Below are 9,563 nucleotides of genomic sequence, written 5' to 3'. Positions count from 1 at the left end.
ATATACATTAAGACTGAAAAGTTTTCGGAAATTCTCATTTAAAATTCGCGCGCTGTATATTTTTCGATATTTTAAGTTTATGTAGTTTGGCAGCACTGTCCTTAATTACTATGCCAAAAATGAGCTCGATCTGTCAGACAGTTCGTTTACGGCAGCTGTTGAAACCAGTTCCCCTCAGTAGTGCGTTGCGAAATGTCTTCGACGGTCGTACGACCGTCCTGGAAGGCTTTGTACCACTCATAAACTTGAGTTTTCGATAAAACTGATTCCCCATAAGCCTTTTGTAGCATTCGCAACGATTCTGCACACGAAATTTCGTTCGAAACACAAAATTTGATGCAAACTCTTTGTTCAATATTTTTTTCCATTGTTTTTTTCGCAACGCCCTACTGAGGTGAACTGGTTTCAACAGCTGCCGTAAACGAACTGTCTGACAGATCGCGCTCATTTTGGCATAGTAATTAAGGACATTGCTGCCAAACTACATAAACTTAAAATATCGAAAAATATACAGCGCGCGAATTTTAAATGAGAATTTCCGAAAACTTTTCGGTCTTAATGTAATAATTAAAACTTCAATTTATCAATGTATTTTTTAATGATAGAAAAAATAAGCATCGCTCCGTGATTAAATTCTTTGCAGAAACCGATTTAAAACCAATAAAAATTTCGAAATTGAATGTGCTAGGTGAGTCTATTCTTTCAAAAATAGTGGTTTGTAAGTAAGCTAGTGGAAAGTTACGCAAAATTTTTGGAACTTCTAGCTTTAAGGTTAATCTTTAAGCTTAGCATACGGATGATCTCTCTCAAGTGCAGTTTTATGAGTAAAGTTGCTACTCCAATCTAGCCTAAATGTGAGACACTTAGGTCTGACAATATGACACTTTCGTTTAAAAGTGTCATATAAGTGGAGAAAATAAATTACATAAAGGAAGCTCGAAAATTGTATCAACACCAGAAATCGTCACTCAAAAACATAGTATGATTTTGGTAGATCATTGATCATTTATTGGCCAAGACAGACTATATTTACCGATTTTATATTTTTACTCAAATTTGACTAAAATGAGTAACAAAGGTGTGATATGACTTATTGAATAACACATTGTTTTTTTGTATTCAAATAACACAGTTCCAATTTTTTTTGCATTAGTTTAAGGACTTCAACTACACATTACTGAAACAAGCTATACATACCCGGAATATTGGTTCTATTTTTCCCTACTTGTTGCAATTTACAGTTTAATTTATTTAAATAATAGTTTCAAATATAGGTTTAGTCTCATTATATGGAATAATAACAATAAATTCTATTTAAAAACCATTTATTTAAAGTAATTATATGCATCTACAATCTTATGAAAACAATGTACGTCATTTCATAATAGTAATAAACGGACAGTATATTCTCATATGAAATTTATATGACGTATTTACAATTATGTTATGTTACAATATATGAAAATATAACATTTTACCACTTGAATCAATTTGTTGCTGCACTCGAACCAAGAGTTCCCTTTATATTCTTCACAAGAGTGTTCTCATAAAAAGGTACTTGTTTCTTAATAGACAATATATTGTAAAATAATTCGATATGAATATACTGCAGACAATAATGTTTGAATTTATGGGCAAAAATATTACACAAACTCACATGAAGTACTCGGACAAGAAGAGCCAGCCAGCACACAAATTGCTCTAAAGCAGTCGAAGTACGAGTATATAAAATTTTATATGAAATTCGAGTCGATTCGATTCGATTCGATTGAAAATTGGTAATGTAAGTGGAACACATGCGTGCTGGCAAGTACCAAGGGTCATTATGGTTACTTCAATGTTGCTATGGTTTTTAAACACATAATAAAATGAAAATAAAGAATTTTTTAAATTATTTTCCCAATCATCCCAACAAACTGAGTGACATTCTATTCGGCGTTTTGTCTGACAGAAATACTCGTACTGCGATCGAACCCAAATTCTGCTCCTTTGACAAGCTCCTAGACGAATGCGTAATTACATTAAATTGTGAGTAGATTCACTCATTTTGGTACGATTGATGCAGTATTAGAATGCTACTGCGCGTACATACATTATTTATGTTGCTTTTATATTTCGAGTTAGCAATTCATGAGCGTAAATGCATAAAATAACAATTTTCATCGAAACGGCAAGCCCAGAAAACCACTTAGAGTAGGAGAATAAGAGAATAAGTGCTTATTTTGAAAAATACTTAAAATGCAAAAAGTCCTTTGAGAGTTTCTATTTTTGCTATAATTTAAATGCAAACTGCGAGTTTTGCGAGTTCTGTGAGTTTAGTTAATATCGCATAAAAATCTACATAAAAATTGTTTCTATATAAGCGCAAACGATTTCCTTAAAACAAATTGAATTTAGATTTGTCGCTGTCGCCAGCAGTAAAACGTCAGCAGTAGCAGTAGTTACCGCTTAGGAGTGCAGATAGTTAAGGGCGTGTAGCGCTAGTAAAATATGTGCACACTTGACGCCAAAATCAGTAACAATAAAATAAATTGAATTAAATTGAAATTTGGAACGTTCTTAAATTCGTAAATGATATCGGAATCGGTATCGGTATCGATGAGAGTGTGTGAAAGAAGCATAACAAAAAGGCAAGGATTCATATACGAATACGAATACGAATAACCCAAGCGAAATAAAAGCAGAGTGTACATAAATTTATGTTAAATCCTAGACATGTTTTTACATATACATGAGTTTCTTATTAATAAATACACTCATCTACAAACCTATAACCGCTTTGTTATATGTGAGTTGGTATATACCTTAGCCATTGGCACGTTACATATGTTGCCTTGCCTTGCCTTTGGTGTAACGTTTGCTGTTTATCTTCGGTAAATTCTTTTCTTTATGTCTGTCTTGCCACACAGTCGTCAGATACAATATCTCATATTATTACAATATTTATACATACTTATAAGCACAAACAGCCATTCTCACAGTCAGTCGTTCATATTTTATAAGCTTTTTGTGCAGTGCCATCAAAATTATACCAAATTCACAAAATTCACAAAATTCTGCACGGATGACGAGTGGCAAATGCTCAAGCAACAAGTGCCAGGACACGTTTTTTGCTTATCTTGCAGTTTTTAGTTCACTCCCTTAATGATCCTTTGGCGCAGTTCTTCGGTTTATTATTTTTGGAAATTTTTTGCATACCATATACCATACCATACCATACCCTACCATGCCATATACGTATAGTTCTATGCGTATTCGTATTCGTTAGATAAAAAGTGTAGAAAAGATTTTTGTTGGTTGAAAAGGTAAGTACTTGCAATGACGTCACACAAAAAATTCAATCAATTTTGATTAACACCGATGATAAGCGACAACAAGTGAGGCGGCTTGTTGCGCGGCAGATAAAAATTTGTGTAATAATTCAGATATATGAGCCAGAGCTTAACAGTAGGGTAAAGACAAAGAGTTTCAATTTACATATTTTTAAAAAATAATTACTGTAACCTGTAGAGAATTTTTATTTAATATGAGTCAGTAATCAGAAGTTTAATTAAACAAAAATTGTATAAAAAATTTTAATTGACGGCAGTGATGAGTATTAAATGACAATAATTAAATAATTGAACTCTGATGATAGAAAAACAAATGAAATATTTAAATTAAGTTGTAAATTTTAATGAAAATAAATAGAAAAATAAAAATGGTAAATATGATGCCAAACCCCACAAAAAGGCAAGTTCAATTCAAAGCAACGAATATTTTTCAGAAATAATCATTAATAAACAAAAAATACTTACCAGAGTTCTGTTAAGTTCAATTGAATTTTAAAGTATTTTATTTTTAATTGTAAAATTAAATTTCCTACATATTTTATGATATTCGATATTCTTATTTCTTTAGTAGTAGTGTAATAGTATACTACTGCAGTGGTATATACTACTACTGCTGTATTATCGTACAGTACCATAATTGAACGCTAATCGCGTTAATCTGGTATAAACAGTTAATTGTTTAAAGTTTGTTTGAAGTTCACTTATTATCCAGTTTTGTGTTTCTGCCAATACTAATAGAGTTAACCTGGTATAAACAGTTAATTGTTTAAAGTTTATTTGAAGTTCACATATTGTCCAGTTATGGGTTTCTGTCAACGCTAATAGAGTTAATCTGGTATAAACAGTTAATTGTTTAAAGTTTGTTTGAAGTTCACTTATTGTACAGTTTTGCGTTTCTGTCGTCTGTCAATAGGAATCTGTTTTTTTTTTTGTTTTAGAAAATATGTTTCTGAACATTTATACTGAATAGTAAGGATTGCTATGAAGATAATAGATTGTTCAATAATATATCAACGCAGGAGTTATTTTCTATGCTAAATTTTTGTGGGGCTAAGGGTTTTAATTGCACTCTCTCAACCACAAGTGGTAAGGACGGTTTTGGGACTTGCATGTGATAGCGGAAATGGTGATACTTATCTAAGTTTCGATGTAGTCATATAGGTATGTGATATGCTAATGCGAGGTAGGAATTCATTTCCTCTAATATTGTTTTAATAAGAAAATACCATTGAATTGTGCCTATTGTTTAGCGATCTGCTATTTTTTCTCAGAACCTTTACTGTCTTTAACTGATATTTGATGTACAATTGGTTAAGAAAACCAGTTCTAAGCCATTTCCATCATGTGATGAAAATCATGGCGTGGAACTTCACCTTTAAGTAATTTTTTTAGTGCACTTTATATAGTTCTTTCCAGTGATTATGAGTTCTAATATATTATGTGATAGTTTTTTATACTAGTTTCTTAGAGTGGAAATTCATTAAAACAGCACATATACTTTTACATTTATTATTATTTTTTAGGATTTGTCAAAAATATCTTATCATAGCAATACGATTAAACGGTGTACCAGTTCCCAACGGAGCGGTGCACTGCGACTATGGTTGATCATTTGTGCTGCAACAGACCCTAACCGAACAGAAGACATTCCGCCTTCCGAATGAAAGCCAGAATATCGGCCGTTGAGGACTTCTTAATGTCAGATGGGTCGAGTAGTTCTTGACCCAGTGACCTCCTTCTGGGTGACTGAAAATCTCGTCTACTTCTAAGCAGAGTCGACAATCCATCTCTTCGGACAGACCCATTTGGTTAAGGTGATAACGTAGTTCATGATGACCCGTCAAATATTCCATCATATTTTACCTTTCAAAATTTTTTTTTGATGTTTACCTAAATTTTTTTTTGAAGCACTTAACTATGTTAACATCTCATAATTATATATATAAAGTAAATATATAAGTAGTTTATATATATTGGCATTTTTATTGAATTTAATCTTTTTAGAAACCTCAATAAATGAATTTATTTATAAATTAAACACAATTTTGGAAGATACATTTTTATATATTTAATAATTATTGACATCTATTAATTACTAAAGTAAGTTTTAAGTGACTTTGTGGTGTTGACAGTAGGTATTAATAAATGATTTGGACTTTAATATTTATTTGGTATATACGATGATGTGCTATTAAATTTTTTAACAGATGTCAAATTATTTGTATAGTAACATTATTAATTTCTTAATTACGCAGAAACCAATTACTTAAATTAGAAAACTTTATATGAAGTGATAATTATTTCGCAAAAGTTACATGAACTACGTCAATCGCCCATTAAAAACTCTTTTGTTATATCAAATAAAAAGTTATATCCTTAAAATGAAAAGCTATATAAATTTCGTTATTAACAAAATTACTGAATCATTTCCTCATTACATTAAGCTAATTAGTACGATAAGTCAAGAAAGTAGCTACTCTAAACAACGCATCAACAACATAACTGATAACGACTGATAAGGGTTCAATTGTTCTACTATTAAGTGTTGCTCATCAAACACGTTTGTTTGTTTGTCTGTTTGTGTGTTTGTGTGTTTGGGTATATGAGTTTGTCACCAAAAGTCCTTAACTTATTATCAGTAAACAATCATATGAACTGTGTTGTCTCTTTTATTGTATTTATATATAGTATAACACAAATTCATTTTATATATTTCGTAGTAAATATGCAATAAATATTTTACTACTGACGCCGAAGCCACTCAGACTTTGTTCATTAGATAAAAATCAACATTTTACTTATTTATAAATGGACTTTTATATCACATGTTATTATTATTTACTCATTCGACTAATTGAATTAAATTAAAAAGAATTAATAAACTTTTACGTATCTGCTCCTCTTTTGCAGTCATTTGAAGTTTATCGATCCGTTGTGGGTACTAAAGCATACAAAGATACTACCGAGCGTTCCTGCTGTGCGGTCTACAGATATTTGGCAATTTTGAGGTAAGCTTTTGATTTTTGCTTCATTTTTATCTCAGCTATGAAATTAATATCTTTATTATCATATTCCAAGCAAATGATTCTTTTTTGATATTTATAATTTAGGAAAATTTTGCTATTTATTTTTATTACGATTTGCATTGACTTCGTATATGGTATGTGGTATATGGTATATGGTGAGCATTATTTGTTAATATTGTGGATTTTATGATTTGTGGTATTAAATACGAAAATACTTCGAACCATTGGCGTAACTACAGGGAAGCAATTGGAAGCAACGCTTTCGGGCCCCCGAATTTAGGGGGCCCCACTATAAATTTTTCTATTCATTGTATTTATTTTTAATAAATTCTCAAAAGTGGGACGAAACGTTTTTGTTGGAATAACTTCATATTGCATTTTTTAAAAGATACGTAAATTTTAAATTTAAAGTACATAATATGTATGTACTTCAAATAAAATATTAAACCTATTTATAAAATAAAAAAGTTTTTCTAAGAAAAATATGTGTCTTAATCGAGAGTTTATATGGGAGCTATATCTAGATTAAAACCCATTTAAAAATAATTTTGTACGTTGTCTTTTGCAAATATCAGTACTGTATACACCAAATTCCATTTGAATACCTTTATTAAAAACGGAGAAACCTCATATCCGATTGTTAAGTTTATATCACAGCTACAAGAAATAGACGTCCAATTTCAATCAAATCAAATGGTGAACAGGGTTGGCTCCCGAAAAGTATGTGTGTAAAGTTTCATTCGAAGAGTTCAAAAGCTGAGAGAGTAGTTTGAACTGAAAAAGTATATATATATATTGTACTGATATATACTTAATGGTATTTCCGACGTTTTCTTTAATGCGTTACGAAAATCTTGACAAACCTTATATACCCTTTTCACATTTTTTCGTGTAAAGAGTATAAAAAGAGGGGCCCCATAGTATGTTGGTAGGGGCCCCTTAGTTAGAATTTGCTTACAGGCCTAAAAAATGTAGTTACGCCACTGCTTCGAACTTTGTGAATTTTTATAGCAACTGTTTTAGATTTGCTGCAATTGATATTATTAAATATTTTGGAATTAATTAAAGATTGTAGGAATTGTATTTTTAGTTGGAATTTCGAGGTTTATTTTATTTACTTTTAGTGGGTAAATTTTGTTTTGAAAATATTGAAATAATGACAATACAACATTTTAATTATTTATATTGTAAATATTTGTTACTCAATCATTGTTTATAAGAATGAATATTTTTTAATTAAATTAAAATGAAATTCAGTGACATAAGTAGAAAAAAACATTATGTAGAGTATTAGCAGTTTCTATGCTTTTAGAAAATAAATATAAAATATAAATGTTTACGTGAAATATGAGTGTTTAATTTGAACCAAAATTAGAAAATAAAAGAATTTAACTCAAATTATAAAAACATTAAGTATTAGTAAAAGCTGCCGAAGTATTACATGTGTACTAAAATACGCTAGATAGCACCGGAAACCATGTATCTGAGTTAACATCATGAATGAATCTCATATCTAGTAACCTCATATATATATATATCTCATATATAGAAAATTATTCTAACAAAAAAAATCAGTGTTGCGGTTCTATATTTGTGTAGTATAACAATTTGAGGACATTCTTTAATCTACTTTTAAAACTATGTTAGATCTATTATCTATAGATTATAGTTTTATTGAAAGCTGTAATAAAACCGTGAATAGTAAATAATTTTAACACAGCAGCAAGATTTTATAAAATCAACTTTTAAAAGTGGCTCATACTAATTAAGTTGTGATATATGGAAGATAAATCTCTAGAGATATAGTACTCCATCAGCAATGTAATCTCAGAGAGTCATATAAGATCACTTCAGCAATTTTCGCGCTGAAGTATTAACAGCTTGTTTCATTGAATATTTGAAATTGAATTAAAATAAGTAAAGAAAATGGAATAACATTTCTTAAGAAACTTCTAAAAATAGTCTGTGATTAGTAAACCTAAAGGTGCGAGCTAAAAGTGTTTTTGACACGACAGCCGAGTAGTGTTTATATGTTGGCAAATTAAATTACCATGGAATGCTGCTCTAAATTAATTTAATCTCATATAAGTCAAGTGAAGTTATTTTGTAATTCTATTCTATCAATTAGATTACACTCATTCCATCCAAGTTCTCCTATGAAAAAATTGTATCAAGATTAATTTTGATGCATTAGAGCATCTTAAAGGTTCGCAACAAGCCGAGTTCATATTAGATGCAAACGAGATTACTAGGTGCAACTATGCAAAAGTGATAACTGCAACTAGGGATTGTAAGGAAATGCACAAAATTTCTCTCTCTTCATAATTTTAATTTAAATTAAAATAAATTTATTTTTATTATATTTATTAATGTGCAAGTGTCTCTCTCTCCCAACTAAATTCAATTGAAACAAATGAAAAATATTTGAATCTTTTTCTTGAGCTAGATACCTTTATGGTTATTAATTATCATTTAAAATATTATCATCTATAACATATGATAAAAAATTTTAACTAAAAAATTTATTAAACATTTAATAAAATTCAATATCACGTATGTCTTGTCTCATAAATGATTTTAATATACAACTGGTAAATATTTAAATTTATTACTGAATATTTTTTATGGAATAAATTAAAATTTTATTTGTACTGTTATGATTTGCTGTTAAAATATTTTTATGTCCTCAATTAAAAATTTAACATTTATTATTGATATATGGCATCACATATTTTTTTCTCTTGTAAAGTTCAAAATTTATCGCCATTTTATGTGATTAATTTAATAGTTGTCACAGTTATGATTTTTTTAAATATTTATTTATTTTATTTTTAGTTGTTAAATTTAAAAATTATTTTACAAAAATAAAGATAACGGTTTTATATATTTTTATTTTTTTATCTATTATTAAAAGCAAAGCGTTATAATAAAGTGAAAAAGGATTAACGTGGACTTGCACTCAATATTATATTTAATATTTTTTTGACTTGAAAGATATTTTAGATTTTAATTAAATTTTTTTTTTACATCTATTATTACTATTCAAAATATACATAAGTCTGTAACTAATGAACAATGAAATTAAGAGCATTTTAAGAGCATTTACACTGGTATTTGAAGTATCTAACTTGTAGAAGCTATTGGAAAATCTAGAAATATCAGTATTAAATTAGTAAATACTGTATAAGGGTTTTCTTATATTAAA

Source organism: Teleopsis dalmanni, chromosome 1 (genome assembly GCF_002237135.1).
Source record: "Teleopsis dalmanni isolate 2A chromosome 1, ASM223713v2, whole genome shotgun sequence".
Taxonomy (NCBI): Eukaryota; Metazoa; Arthropoda; class Insecta; order Diptera; family Diopsidae; genus Teleopsis; species Teleopsis dalmanni.
This window is presented reverse-complemented; position numbering follows the sequence as displayed.